Source organism: Pteropus vampyrus, unplaced genomic scaffold (assembly GCF_000151845.1).
Source record: "Pteropus vampyrus isolate Shadow unplaced genomic scaffold, Pvam_2.0 Scaffold309, whole genome shotgun sequence".
Lineage (NCBI taxonomy): Eukaryota > Metazoa > Chordata > Mammalia > Chiroptera > Pteropodidae > Pteropus > Pteropus vampyrus.
The window spans coordinates 9383-24514 of record NW_011889090.1 but is presented as its reverse complement, the minus strand read 5'-3'; the positions used below and the strand labels follow the sequence as shown (position 1 = coordinate 24514).

The 15132-nt window shown below is 52.2% G+C and overlaps 1 long non-coding RNA gene across 2 annotated transcripts in view; it reads left to right on the top strand.

Moving 5' to 3' along the window:
* The first annotated feature begins 6575 nt into the window (after window positions 1–6575).
* The window catches only part of LOC111730358, an 11178-nt gene continuing 2621 nt past the window's right edge, over window positions 6576–15132 (top strand). For both annotated transcript variants that reach the window (XR_002776647.1, XR_002776648.1), the window contains exons 1-3: window positions 6576–6841; window positions 9089–9167; window positions 14962–15095. This is a non-coding gene — a long non-coding RNA (uncharacterized LOC111730358). The remainder of the gene's footprint in view (window positions 6842–9088; window positions 9168–14961; window positions 15096–15132) is intronic.

Sequence of the window (15132 nt, the reverse complement as noted above, 5' to 3'; positions counted from 1 at the left end):
CCTGGCAGCCCTCGGGTCGGCTGGTCAGACAGGGGACTGGCTTCTCTGTGAGGCTGAGAGGTCCCAGCAAGGCCACGTGGGCTCAGCTTGGGCCCCTAGGCCCTGTACCCCCAGCCCTGCGGTTGACTAGGGAGACCCTCAGCTCCAGGGGGCTTGGGGTGCCCCCCCACCCCACAGACCTAGTCACACTTCTGTTCGCCTCAAGTGAGGACAGAGGCAGCGAGGTGAGGCAGGGGGCCTTTCCCGTACCTGAAGGGGGACTCAGCTCACACAGACGCTGGCCACAGACACTGGCCATGCAGCCACAGCCCCAGCAAGGGGCTGGGTGGGGCGGTGGGGTGGGGCGGAGCCAACACAGCAATTAAGGCCACCTTCAAATGCTTATGAGGTAGCTGGTAATTGGGCCTCCCCGTGCCACCCTCTGGGAAGAGCTAACGAGGTCACCTGACTGCCAGGCAGCCCTGCGGGGTGGGTGGAGGGAGAGACAGAATCAGCTCCGTGAATCGGCTCCATGCACAGAGTCTGGCACGTTCCCCGTAGCCCAGGCTCCAGGTCCCAGCCGTGGCAGCGGGCAGCAATGAGCTCGAGCTCAGGCATGCCTCTACCGGCCGCTGGAGCCCCTGGGGTGGCCTGTGGGGTGGAGGCTCCTGTGGGGTGTGCCCGGCTGAGTGCAGCTGGCCCGTGGGGCCCCCTCATCCTGGGGCTTGGAGTATCAGCGGCTATAATCCCATTGCACAGACAGCCACACTGTAGGACAAAGCCAAGCATGAGAAACGTCACTGGGTTTCAGGACAGAAACCAAAGACCCACCACTGACATGGGGCCAGACCGAGGCGGACAAGCCGCAGGGACGCCGGACGAGCAGACCTCAGGCAGTCGGGGGCCGTGCCTGGTCTCCCCTGTCGGTGCCATCGCCCCAAACTCATGGCGTCCATCCACTGCGTTCAGTTCCGCCATCGCGACCCTTGTGATTCCAGAGGCCGCCCTGAAATCAAGACGCAGGGTCCTGCGGCAGAAGCACCCTCTCCTGCTGCCCCTCCAGTGGCCCCGCCATCCCTGACCCCTGTCCTCCATGTCCACACACTGTCATCTCCAGAGGGTTAGACAAGTGGAATTGCACCGCAGGTGACCTTCTGAAACTGGACATCTTCATGCAGCAAATGCTTCTGAGACCTGCTCATGCTGACTTCCCTGGTTGGCCCAACCACAGCCGGGTTACCTGTCCACCTGCTGAGGGACATTTTGCTCGTTCCCAATTCAGACCATTATAAATAAAGCTGTTACTAACTGTGAACGGGTTTTCACGCGAACGTAAGTGGTCATTTCTGTGGGACACATGCCCAGGAACGTGACCGCCAGGTGGCATGGTAAGTGCATGTTCCACTTTTGAAGACACTGTCGCACGGCCTCCGGTGTCTGTCATATTTCATTTCCCACAGGCCACGGGTGAGACGCCCAGCTCTCTGCGGCCTCCTCGGCACTCGGCCTCCTGGCCGATGGACGCACTGGGGTTTGAGGTAACAGCTCCCTGACGGCGATGACGCTGGGTGCCTTGGCACTTGCTTCTCTGCCATCCGAACACGTCCCTCAACAAAACGTCTCTCCGTGTCTCTTCAGATATTTTAAACTGTATTTACAAATAAAAGGCATTCTATTTCCTTTCAAACTTTGTCTGAATTAACAAATTCTTCTCAATTAAATAACAAGTGGACTCCCAGATTCGTTAAACTTATACATAGCTTATTCTAAAAGTTCTCTTAAAGTTCATAATGCTGCATGGAAGTTTAACAGGGTTTAACCTTAGAACATCAACTCTAAGTAGCTTTGCCTGGACAACGATTCGGTGGCAAGGCTGACCTCTCGCAGGAGGATGAGCTCTCAGGCCTTAGGAAACGTGTGCTGGTTCCACTGCAACACAGAAACCCTCGTCGTGACTCTCCCACACCATCTCCCTGGGGTGGGGCGGCAGCCCCTTGACCCACAGACGTGGGCAGGTCGCTGGGCAGGTCCGCTTGCCACCCTGTAGTCACCTCCTCCAGCTCTGCAGGCCCTGGGGGTTCACAGGGCACATCGCACCCCCAGCTTTCCCGGGCGGTGGCCTAGCTATCTGAGCCAGGCACAGAACGGGACAAGTGTCCCGCCGGGAACAGCCGGGCCCCTGGACCGCGGACCAGCGAGCTGGGCAGAGGCGCCAGGCCCCAGCGTCGCAGCTGCAGCCGAGCGCCGGCCACCAGGTGGCGCCATGCGGCACCTGCCCCGCCCCCGCCGCCCGGAATCCAGCCGCGGCCTAACCCTCCACTGCGGGGACCCCGACGTCGAGGGCGGGCTCCCCCTCTGGGACGCCCGGGCACCACTCCGACTGGTCGCTTCTGCCGGACCGTGTCCCCAGAGAGCCACCCCAAAGGAAGGAGGATGCGGGAGGCGGTGTCCCCTCGGCGGGACACGTAGCAGCACAGGAGACGCAGTGAGGTCGCAGCGGGGTCGCATCGCGCAGTGCCACATCAGCGCCTGGCCACTTACACCCGCGCGTTTGTTCGTGGGCGCCCCACCTGGTCAGAAAGGGAGAAGTAAAAGTGGCAGAGAAGTGGGGCGTGCCAGTCTGCTTGGGCTCCGGTCCCCAGGGGTTCGGTGGGACCATCTGTCCTGGCCCCGCACCGTGACTGGCCCCGCGGTGACCAGCAGCACTGAGGCCCAGAAATGCCAGCGCAGGGCCCGCTCCGAGGCCTGTGGGGCTACCAGCGCCTGTTTCACCGAACCCAAGGAGGGCGATGATGGCTCCAGGCCACCGGGACCCAGAACGAGAGTCCCGAGGGCATCCCCAGGGTGCTGGCCAAGCCAAGACTCCGCGGGGCTGGAGTGCGTGTGGACGGTGCGGCACTGGGCCCCGGGCGCAGCACTGAGCCCCGGGCCCACCGAGCTGCGGGACACTGCGGAGAACGCTGGGTCGTGGGGACCACCCGCTCCGAATGAGCACCGCTCCAGAGCCACCCGCAAAGCTTAAAAGAAAGAGCGAGACGGACCAGACCGGTTCCCTGCGGCCAGAGTGCCGCCGGGAGCAAAGCCCGAGAACGTCTGCGGATTCGGAGCTGCCCCGCTCCGGCGAAGTGGAACCACGGCTGGCCACCCCCGAAGACTGCCCAAGTGCACCCCAAAATGGGTAACCTCACTGGGAGAGTGGGGTGCACAGCCAAAACCCTTCTCATGAAGAAAAATCCAGCTCCCGACTACGGATGCCAGCAAACAACGAGGCAGAGGCAGGGCCCTGTGCGGGTGGCTCGCCGGCCACGCGGGGGGAGGATGGGGGACAGGTCGGGGGCGTGACAGAACGCTCGCCAGCATCGCAGAAAAACCATCCGCCAGTGTCCCTCACCGCACAGACACAGACATTCTTAGCAAGTCAGTTCTTAACTGGGAAGGTTTAACAACCCAGGCACAGCAATGCGTGAAAGCACCAGGTGCGGTCTACAGGCGAGTGAGGGGTGGGCTAGGTGGTCAGGCTAGTTCACTGCGCAAACTGAAAGAGGAAAACCACACGGCCATCTCCACAGACTTTTTCAAAAAGCATCTGACAAAACGAGCATCCATTCCTGACTAGAAACAAAACCAAAAATCAAAAACCCTCTCAGCCGAGTAGGTGTGGACCGACCTTCCTCAATGCACGGAGACTGGAGAGGGGTGTGGGGGGGACGAACAGGCCTTCAAGCACAGGGGGCCACTGGTTATACAAAACTCTGACTAAATTCTGCCTAGAAAGATAAAAGTTGCAGATAACTTTAATGCTCATGGCAAGAACTTTACAGAAGAAAATCTGCATCCTAGGCTTTCGACAGATCCCACGAAAAGGCTCTTTGCTCTTTGCTCCTCAGGACCTTTGCCTTGCTGTGTCCACCGGCCCTAAGCTAGCACCCAGGACCCTCACCCAAGCCTAACCAAGCCTCCTCTTCATTGGACACCCCAAACCTCCAGTTCCCCCACCCCGGTCTAGTACTCTGCAAGGACGCAGTCAAGGACACACTCAGCACTGTCTTTGGTGGCGTTTTCAGGGGGCCCATAGTTGACATTTCTGAGAAGCCTCAGAAAGGAAATGTCACCCTCCGATATTAAATGATTTATTGTGAATGGACGCACTGACTTTGGGGAGATGAGGCCGAAACCATCAGCCTTAGTGATAACACAACGCTGGGGACCACTGTGCCCACTGTCCTTCAGAACCACCCAGGAAGTGGAGACGCAGCCGCATGGGCAGGTGCAGGGACCAGAGCCGCGAGCGGACAGCAAAGCAAGCACTTCAGCGCAGAGGGACTCGAAGCAGGTCTGCTTCTCAGGCGTCCTGGCTGGTCGGGGCCCAGGTGCCTCTTTGTCACGCTGACTCACATAAACTGTCACAACCCCAGGCACAATTTAGTTCTCAAACGTTTTTATAATCTCCGTCAAGACACACCATTCTGAAAACACACCATTCTGTGATCGCCTCGATCCTGGGCCTTTACGTCCAAGTTTCCCATGGACGAAACACAGTGTCATTCCAAGGCCAGACCTGGAGATAACGTGGACTCCTGCCAGAAGCCCCGAGGAGCACTTTGGGGTCCAGCCTCCTGCTTCCAATCAAAGCAGCTCAGCAAACCTGTCCTCCAGAAGAGAGGACACAAACACGACTTGGTCCCCAGTACTGCTGCTGGGAAGATAGCCTTGGGCCGCAGGGAAAACCCTGGACATTCACGCTTGGTGCGGATGTCCTGAGAAGGAATCTAAAAGGGGGAGAGAACCCCCAGGACTCGGGGGGAAAAGGCGGAGTGGGCATCCCAGAGCCGGGAGCCTTGGGGCTGGATGGGCTGGTGTCGGCCGTCCTGTGGCACCCTTGGCCTGGCACACCCACAGCTCCTGGCCCTAACCCGCACCCAGCTCTCACCCAGATGACCTCAGGGACGCTGACAGGGTGCAAACCCTTTTATTAGCTCACACGCAACTGTTTACCGGGAAGTTATGAGAGCTGCGGAGCACGCACAGTTGTGTGCGTTTTTCTCTAAGGTGGCACAGAGGCAGAGCCTGAGACCACACATGCGGAAACCCTGCCTGCTTCGGTGTCAGCCTGTTGGGACAGAGCCAGCTCAGGATGCCAGATGGTCCTGTCACTTAGACCCCAAGTCCTTGGCACTGACTATGGTAGCACTCACAGGCTCTCCCTACCCTGAGTCCCTGGGCTGGAGCTTTACTGGGAAGAGTAACCAGTCCAACCAGCTTCAGCAGCTCAGAGAAGCCGCGGTCACACCTGTCTGTCTCCCCTCTACTCATATTCACGGAAGTGCAGCAGAGACCTGAAAAGCCAAGTCCCTACGTGACCTCCGCCCGGGGGCTCCGCACCCACGCATGGCTGTGGCTGTCCTTCCTGGTCACAGATCTCTCTGTTCAGACTCACTGGCCCAGACACAGTGCTCAAAGCGGTGGCTTGTGAGGACAATTGGCTCCTGCCCAATGGCTCAGAAAGCAGCACCTCTCGTTGACCTGACATCCCCTTGGGCACACTCACCGGCCTTTCCTGCCTGCTGTGCTCTGCGGGCCCTCCCTACCATCAAGGACACGAAAAGGGCAGAGGTCTCATTCTCTTTCCTCCTCGAAGTTCCTTGGTACATCCCTTCCCTGGGGGGGTTGGGGGGGGCGGGGCGGCCAGCTCTGTGTGCCCAAGGAAAGTTGAAAGATCCTGACCCACAAAAGGGAGAAAGCTGCCTGAGGTCTCAGAGGTGGCAGAGCGGTCTGCAGGACAGCTCAAGAACGAAGATTTCTTCCTAGGGCTTCACATCAGGAATAGCACAGAGTAAACATTGCTGCCCAGCCCTCCCCTGGGACACAGTGCTGGCCTCCCATCCAGAGGGCCAGCGGCAGCGGTCCGAAAGGTCTTGAGTGCCCCCGCTCAACCTGGGGGAAGAAATCTAGATTTTGCAGAAAGCATAATTATGAAACGCCTAAAACCAAAAGACAAGACCTCCAACGCCATCGTCGCCTGGGCGGGCAGACCTGCGGTCTTAATTTCGCCGCAGCCTTGGCTAACGAGGTCGGGGGGCGTGGGGCGAACCCCAGTGACCCTGGAACTCCCTCTCAGATGGAGCGACATGCGGACAGCAGGTGGGGTGAAGTACGGACACCCGGGTTTCCCAGGGAGGATGCGCCCGCCATCCAGAAAGCGGCCTGTGGATGCCCGCACCTGCTGGCCCGCACCTGCTGGCCCGCCCCGGCGGGGGCTCTGCGGTCTCCTAGCAACCCAGAGGCGGTCCGGGCGCCAGGAATCCTGGGGAGTATAGTCCAAGGCCCGGAGGCCGTGACCGAGGCGCCCTAGACTGCACTTCCCAGATCGCTTCGCGCGCTCCTCCCACAGCCTCGCGAGAACCCTGTGACGAAAGGCACCTGGCGAGAGCGGCCTCTCGCAGGCGCTGCTGGGAGTTGTAGTTTTGCGCTGGGAGTCGCGCGCCCTGGAACCCGGGCTGCGGCAGCGGAGAGACTACAAGTCCCAGGGAGTGCGGCGCGACCGCCTGGAGGGCGGGGGGTACGAAAGAGGAACGCGGAGGGAGCCGCGGTGAGTGAGGGGCGGGAGCGAGGAGGTTGGGCCGTTGGTCGGGCCATGGGCCCCGGGGGGCGCGGACGCTTGGGCTGATAGTCTCGGCCGCGGCGGCGGGAGCAGGGCGCGGAAGCTGGACAAAGGTCCGCGGGGTACCGGGGCGGCCGAACCTCCCCCGGTGTCATGAGCTAAGGGAGCCCCCGTAACTGGACCTAGGACGCCCCTCCTCGAGCCCCGAAGCTCTAGAAGGCCACGCGGTCCCCGGGCCTTCGGAGGGCGCCAGGCCGGACGGTGGGTGCCGACTCCCCGCTAGGGCGGCGCGCGGGGTGAGGTCGGGCCGCGCTGGACTGTCCGTGACCTGACGGGCTTTTTCCCTTGAGGTTTCCAGGTTTAGGTTAGTCGGTTTATCCCCACGTAACAGTCAAGGTTTAGTCTCAGTGTAAGTTTTCACCATGGCGATTGTGTATTGTCGCCGTAACAATTTAGTAGAAGTTTTAGTTTGTGTGCTTGAGACCAGGTGGTTTGGATACGATTCTGACTGCATTTCAAAGAGTAGCGTTTTGGCAAATGCAGCTTCTCCCACAAAAACAAGCAAACAAACAAAAACGTGACTGAATTTTTAACTGCCTCGTTCTGTCAAATTCGAAGGTGTCAAACTTTGCCCATGTTTTGTGTGGCGTTGTCCTTAGTCTTCCTACAGTATTGGGGGTCAGCAGACCTGGTCTTTGTCTTGCTCTTGGTTTTAACCAGCGGCCCGGGGAGAGGCCCGTGGGGCTGGTCCAGGAGCCCTGGGCTGGAGAAGTTAATAGCGCAGCTGGATTGTTCCGGTTCCCGCTCCCCGGCCAAGAGTCACCGCACAGCAGCCTGTGTTCTGCCAGGATCTTAATGGCCACACTGTCTTTAGAAGCCCGTAGAAGGAAATGAAATCTGGATTATCCAGAAAGCTGCTTTTCTGGCATGTGCACACCCCCTCCTCTGCCCCCACTCATTCCTCGGTAAAGCAGAGCAAAAGGATGTCTTGATGGGTGATCACCAGGACCCCAAAGCCCCTCGGGCCAGTCCTTACATCACCCCAGTCCTCCAAGGTAAGCTGTAAGGACCTCTGGTCACCATAGCACTGAGAACTTCGCATCCCCAAGACAAAGGATGCCTTCGAGGGGTGTCCCAGCACGCAGAACCCAGCGGGAGGCTGCAGGGGTCCACAGCTGGTCCACACCCCTCAGGTGTGCTGAGACCGCAGAGCATGGGCAGTGAGTGTCGTGTATGGCGACAGACGGGGACGTTTCCTTTACAGCCAGTCAGATTGTTTGCGGCATTTGTTTTCTCTCCGGCGTGACAGGATTTTCAGGTTGAGAAGCACGTGTTCGTCGGGCCTCAGGAGTTCGTTTCTCCCGAGCGCGTTTCCTCACTGGCCCCCTTCGCTGACTTAGAAAGCGGCCGGCCCTCCGGGCGGTGCTCAGCGGTGGGAGCGACAGGGCAGCCCACCTGAACCCCAGATGCTGACGGACCAGCCCGCTGACACCCCATCTCCCTGGTCCCCTCCGGCCTGTGACGGTCTCAGTCGCTCCTGTTTTCCGCGGCCTTGACTGTTTCGAAACTGCTCGGGTGTTTCGTGCAGTGTCCGTCACTTGGGGCTCGTCTGGCGTGTGTTCTTGGGGTGAACTGGGGTGTGGGGTTTTGGAAAGCGCACCCCAGAGGTGAGGTGGCCCTCTCGTCACGTATCGCTGTACCTGCCGTCCGCTCGACGTCATGGGAGGTGGGCCTGGGTCACCTGGTTCTGGTGGTGTCGCCAGCAGCTCCCCTGTAGGGATGCTCCTTGCCCTGTGCCCCCCGTCTTCTCTGACAGCCAGTCACTGAGGCAGCCCCCCAGGGGGTGGGCTGAAGCTCTGCCTCCGGGGTCCCCTGTCCTGGAATCCTGTCTGGGCCTCTCTCCACGTGGCGACTGCGTGACGGCTGACGTGTGTCCGTCTGCGTGCGTGCTGTTGGCAGAGACCACGACGTGATGGGGAGAGCACTGTTGATTCTGCGGCTCACACGCTCTGGCCTTGGCCATCGGGAGCCCTTGCGCTTGGCTCCCGTGACCCTGGGATGTGCCCCGCCCTGTTTGTGGAGCACTCCTGACTTTCCACCAGGTGCTCCGGGTTCATCCCACGTCCCTGCCTGGCCTCTGGGACCAGCCGCTTCTCCCAGGAGCCCTGGTGTCTTCTGTTGGAGAATGACACTTAGAGCCCGTGGTCCGGGCATGGGTGTGGCACTGCTGAGGTGGGGGTGGGGTCACGGCCGAGGTCCTCTCAGCAGACAGAGCTAGGGGACACGCGTCTGTTCAGCTGTGAGTCTAACCTGTGGTCTGGGACCTACCCAGGCCCACAGGGGAACCTGGGCCCCTCAACCTGCGGTCCACTTTCGTACTGGTCCAACCCCAGTGTCCATATAAAGCAGTTTTCGAATTGCCCATCGTGTCTGTGCCCCTGTGAGAAACAGATTCACCAGCTGGAGTACAGTGTTTATATATGTTTATTTGTGTCTTTAATTTTACAGTTTCCAGTCAAAGCACCATTTCCCAGAGGGAGCGAAGTCAGCCCCTTCCCCTACCTGCCTCGGCGCACTGCTGTCACAGGTGTGTAGCTCAGCTGGATTCAGCATTCCGGCCTCAGGCACTTGACCCTCAGGTTGATGTGGGACTTTTTCATACCTGGAAGTTTACTCTTTCTGATGTATATATAGTTTTGTGGGTTTCAACAAATGCAGAGTCCCATATCCATCATAGTGGTGTATTTTGATGAGCAGAAGTCTTTAATATTGACAAAGTTCAGCTTATTGTTTTGTGCTTTCTGTGTTCTATCTAAAAGACTTTCCCCAGCTGAAAGTCACGAAGAGATTCTCCTGTATTTTTCTCCCAGAAACTTCATAGGTTCAGTTTTCTATGAACCTTCATGATCCATCTCTGATTGACTTTTCATATGATTTGAGTCTAGGCTCCATTTTGTTCCACGTGAGTAGTTGTCCTGGCACTATTTGCTGAAAATCTTTTTCCCCATTGAATTGCTTTGGCTTGTGGTCAAAAGTCGTTTGACTGTTTTCTCGAGGGTCTCCTCTGCCTGCTCTCCCATCGCCAGCTCACTTCAGGCTTTACAGTAACTCTTCTGCTCTGTCCTTGTTTTGAAAATTGCTTTGTCTATTTTGGGCCCTTTGCATTTTCATATAAATTTTAGATTCGGCTTGTCAGTTCCTCAAAAAAAAAAAGCCTGCTATAATTTTGATTGGGATTGCAGTAAATCTTAGATCGATTTGGGGATAATTTGCATCTTAATAAAATTGAGTCCTCTGACCTATGGACGTGGATTAATAGGTACACCCATTATATATATATATATATGTTTTACCTTACGTCAGTGTCTTTCCATTATTTGGATCTTGAATTTCTCCCAGCAGTGTTTTATAGTTTTTAGTGTACAAAAATTACACATTTTTAATTAAATTTGTCCCCACAAACGAATTATGTTTTGAATGCCATCGTAAATGATATTTATTTGTTTCATTTTCCAATTATTTGTTGCTAGTATATAGAAATAACAATTGGTTTTATATGTTGACTCTATATTCTTGGAACATTGTTAAATTTGCTTATAAATTGTAGTAGGATTTTTGTTTTCTTTGTAGATTTCTTAGGACTTTTCTTGTAAACAATCATGCCACCTACGCAGAGGCAGTTTCACTTCTTTCTAAACTTTGTGGCTTTTGTTTTGTTGTCACACTGACCAGGACCTACAGACAGTGTTGAGCAGAGTGGTGAAGTCTTTAGGGGGAGTGAGCAGCGGTTCACTGTCAGTCTGGTGGTGGCTGTAGGTTTTTTATAGACATCTTTTATCGAGTTAAGGGTATTTCCGTCTGCTTTTAGTTTGCTGAGAGATTTTTTTTTTTAACCATGAGTGGGCTTGACATTTTGTCAGATGCTTGTTTTGCATCTGCTTGAACGGTCATATAATTTTTTTCTCCTTTAAGCTATTAAGGGGATGGATTACAGTGACTGGTTTTTGGATGTCAAGTCAGTCTTGTGTTCTTGGAAAAAACTCATTTGATTGTATTCTATCCCTTTTTATATTTTACTGTATGCAGTTCGCTGACATTTTGTGAAGAGTTTTGAATCTGTGTTCATGAGGGATCTTAGACTGTCTTTTCCCTTGTAATGTCCTTATACCCTGGCCTACCTATCTTTGAGTCTCACTTGCTGGCCTTATAAATGAATTGAGACACGTTCTACTTACCGAAAGACTGTGTGTAGTATCAGTATTCCTTCCTTAAATGTCTGATAGACTTCACCAGTGAAGCTATCTGGGGTCTTCATTTTCTTTCTGAGAAGTTTTAAAATTAGGAATTCAGTTTCTTTAATGGATATAAGGCTATTCAGATTTTCTGCTTCATCCTGTGTCATTTTTGGTAATTTGTATCTTTAAATAAACTTGACCATTTCATCCGAGTTGCTGCATCTGTCGGCATAAAGTTGTTTGTAATATTGACCCACCACCCGCCATGTTTGTAGGATTTATGGTGATAGCTTCCCCTTTCGTTTCTGATACAGATCCTTTGTGTTGGCTTTTTTATTGACTATTTCTGCCAGATGTTTATCAATTTTATTTATCTTTTCAAAGGCCCAACTTTTGACTTTGCTTATAATCTCTAATTTTTGTCCATTTTCTACTTCATTCATTCCCACTCTTATTTTTAGTGTTTCCTAGTTTGGGTTTAATTTGCTCTTTTCTGGAAGCATAGTCGATGATTTTACACTTGTCTTCTTACATAGGCATTTAAAACTATACATTTCCTTCTGAGCATTCTTTTAGCTTCTTACACAAAATCTGGTATGTTGCACTTTGTTACCTTTCTGTTAAAAATATTTTAAATTTTCCTTTGTTTGATCCATGAGTTATTTAAGAAGTCCGTTGTTTAATTTCCAAATATTCGGAGGTTTTCTAAATAGCTTCTATTATTGATTTCTAATATAATTCCATTACAGTCAGAGACTATACTCTGAATGATTTTGAACCTTTGGAATTCATCATTAATTATTTTAAAGAAAACGTGTATTCCACTTTTGTCGAGTGTCATGTTCTATAATTATCAGTTGAGTTAGTTGATAATAGTGCCCAACCTTTTCATGTCATTACTAATTTTTTGTGCATTGTTCAATCAGTTATTGAAAGAAGGATATTAAAGGCTCCAGCCACGGCTGTGGGTTTGTCTTTTCCTTTTCAGTTTTGCCAATTTATTCTTCATGTATTTGGAGGCCTTTTTATCAAGTGCATACACCCTTAAGATTGATTCATCTTCCCGATGGCCCCCCGTTAGCGTCGTGCACGCTGCCTTTCATCGAAGGCAGTGCTCTTCGCGAACCCTCTGCCCGCTGTCGCTGTCTGTGCGGGAGCGTTCTCACGCGCAGTGTGGTGGGCACTGCCTCTCCTGCGCCTCCCGGCTGGCCACATCTTTATAGGTGAAGCTCGTTTCTTATAAAGAACTAATCACTGAGTCTTTTTATCTGATCTGACAAGCTCTACTTGTTTTTTTATAACTATAAGAACATTTATTGAGACAGTAAGTTTATATGTATTATGTGATTTTATTTTTTCAAAATTGTCTTTATTGTGGTAAAGTATGCATAACACAGGTTTCACTTTAACCACGTATAAGTGTGAGTCTTAGTGGCATTAAGTATGTTTACAGCGGTGTGCAGCTATCGCCGTCATTCATCTCCAGAAGTTTCTGATCTCCCTAAACTAAAACTCCGTCCCCCTTAAATGCTAACTCCCCATTCTACCCTGCCCGCCCCTGCCCCTCCCCCCCGTAACCACCAAACTATTTTCTGTCTCTATGAGTTTTTAGAGACCTCGCAAGTGGCATCATGCAGTACTTGACCTTTTCCGTGTGGCTTATTTCGCTCAGTATAATGTCTTCAGGGTTCATCCATGGTGTAACATGTATCAGAATTTTCTTTTTAAAGCTAAATAATATTCCACTGGATGTACATGCCACATCTTGTTTATTCATCTGTCAGTCAATGGACACGGTCCGCGTTTCAGCCATTGTAATTAATGCTGCTGTGAACATAGATGCGTAAATATCTAAGACCCTGTTTTCAGCTCTCCTGGGTATATGCCCAGAAGTAGAATTGCTGGGTCAGAGTAATTCTGTGTTTAAGTTTTTGAGAAACCACCATACCATTTTTTACAGTGGCTTTCGACTGCGGCCGCACCTCTGTGCGTGCCTCCCAGCAGCAGACGAGGGTTGCAGTCCCTCCACGTTCTCCCGAACGCCTGTCTCTGCGCGCGTGCGTGTGCGTGTGCGAGTGTGCGCGTGCGTTTCTGTAATAGTCATCGCTATGGATTCCAAGCAGTGCATTTGCATTTTCTTAATGACTAGTGATGTTGGTCTCTACCGTTTATATGTCTGGAAAGGTCTTTATTTCTCCTTCATATGTAAAGGAGAGCTTAGCGGGATACATGATTTTGGGCTGGTAGTTCCTTTTGTTTAATAGTTTGAATATTTGATTCCACTCCTTTCTGGCTTGTAAGGTTTGTGTTGAGAAGTCAGACGATAATCTAATGGGTTTTCCTTTGTAGGTCACTGTCGTCTTTTCCCTGGCTGCCCTGAGAATTCTGTCTTTGTTGTTGATGATGTGTCTTGGTGAAGGCCTTTTTGGGTTGAGAAAATTGGGTGTTCTATTGACTTCTCGAATTCCAAGCTCCAGCTCATTCCTTAGATTTGGGAAATTCTCATCAGCTGTTTGTCTGAAAAAGCTTTCTAGTCCCTGCTCCTTTTCCTCCCCTTCGAGAAGTCCCATTATTCTTCTGTTTCCTCTCCCGATGGCATCAGCTAGTTCTTGTATTTCTTTCATTATTTTTCATTCTTCGGTTTCTCTGTTCTTCCTTCTGATTTATTTCTGGGTTTCCATCTTCGATATCACTGACCCTTTCCTCCACTTGGTCAACTCTATTTCCCAAGCTTGTCATTTCATTTGTCAGCTCTTGCAGTGTGTTCTTCATCTCCAGAATGTCTATTCGGTTCTTCTGGAGGGTTTCAATGTCCTTGCTAAAGAACTCATTCTTCTCATCTAGTGGTTTTTTCAATTCCTGAAATTGTTGATTTGAGTTGTTTTGGATCTCACTGAGTTTTTTTTTCAGAAGTATCATCCTGAATTCTGTCACTTAAGTCGCATATTTCTATGTCTGTAAGTTTATTTTCTGGAGATTTTTCTCTTTCTTTCCGAGATGCCTTGTCACCTTGGTTGTCCATGATGTTTAATGGACTATTTCTCCGCCTGGGCATTATTGGAAGTGTATTCTGTTGTTCTTCCAGAAAGAACATTTATTATATAAAGGTTTCTCTTCAGCCTGTCGCAAAGAAGGCGTTTTCTTTTGGTTTCCAGTAGGTGGCGTCTAAGCCTCTTGGATCCCTGCTTTATATAAAGTCTTAATAATGCTTTTTAATTTTTCTTGTAGTCAATCCCGCTCGCTACCCTCAGTCTCAGTCCCTGTCAGAGTCAGCGACTGGCTCGGCAGCGTTCGCTCAGATTCCCCTGGGGCTCCGCAGTGATTGGTCTCAGAGGGTATGGGGGCAGGGGCCCTCTGGGCTGGGAGTTGGGGGCTGCGGCTCAGCCTCGGTTTTGCGGCCGCGGCCGGTAAAATTCAACTGTTCTTCGGCTGTCCCGTCCCGCTTCTCTGCTTCCTGCCCCGATGAGTGGCAGGGCTGCTCAGGGAACTCCCGCCCCTTCTCCCCTCGCCCTCCTCCCGCGGGGAGCTGGGCTGGGAGAGGCAGCCACTCGGGTTCTGGCCTGCGGTAGCGCTTAGGCGCAGACGGGCCGGTGTGCGGTTTGGGAGTTTTTGCTGAGTTTCAGGTGTTCAGCTTACTGTTGTTTCAAGGGGACGTCTCTCATGCCAGTCTCTAGGATTTTTCCGGTCTCTGCTGTTCAGTTGGACTATTAAGTCCGTTCACATTCACTGCAGCTATCGGAGTATTCGGATTTAAATCTACCATCTTGACTTTTGATTTTTTTCCCCATCTGTTTCTCTGTTCCTTCTTTCCTCCCTTTATTTTAGGTAAATCAGGTTTTTTAAAATTCCATTTTATTTCTTCTGCTGACTTTTTAGTTCTTCCTTTTTGTTATTTTTTAGTGGTTCCTCTAGAGATTAAATATGCATGTTTAACTTATAGTCTACCTTAAAAATATTCTTGTACCTCACAAAAACGTGAGGGCCGTATGCAGCGGGTCCTTAGGCACCGCCCGCTCCTAGTGCTTTTGGCATATGTTTTACTTCTATGTATGCTAGAAAATTCTGTGACAGTTATTTTTTCTGTAGTCAGTAGTCGTTTCAAACAGTTAAAGGTGTATTATCTTTTTTTTTTTTTAATCTTGGAAGCTTTTATTCGTTCGACTTCCTGTAGCATTGCATCATACTTGGCCAGACCTGCTAAATGTGTTAGATGAACATTGTAAAACAAACGAACAGCAAGCGGTCTTCCTCAGGTCCTGTCGAAGCCCCTCAGACAGCAGGTTAGTGCGGTGCGTCAGGAGAGGCTCTGGACTCAGA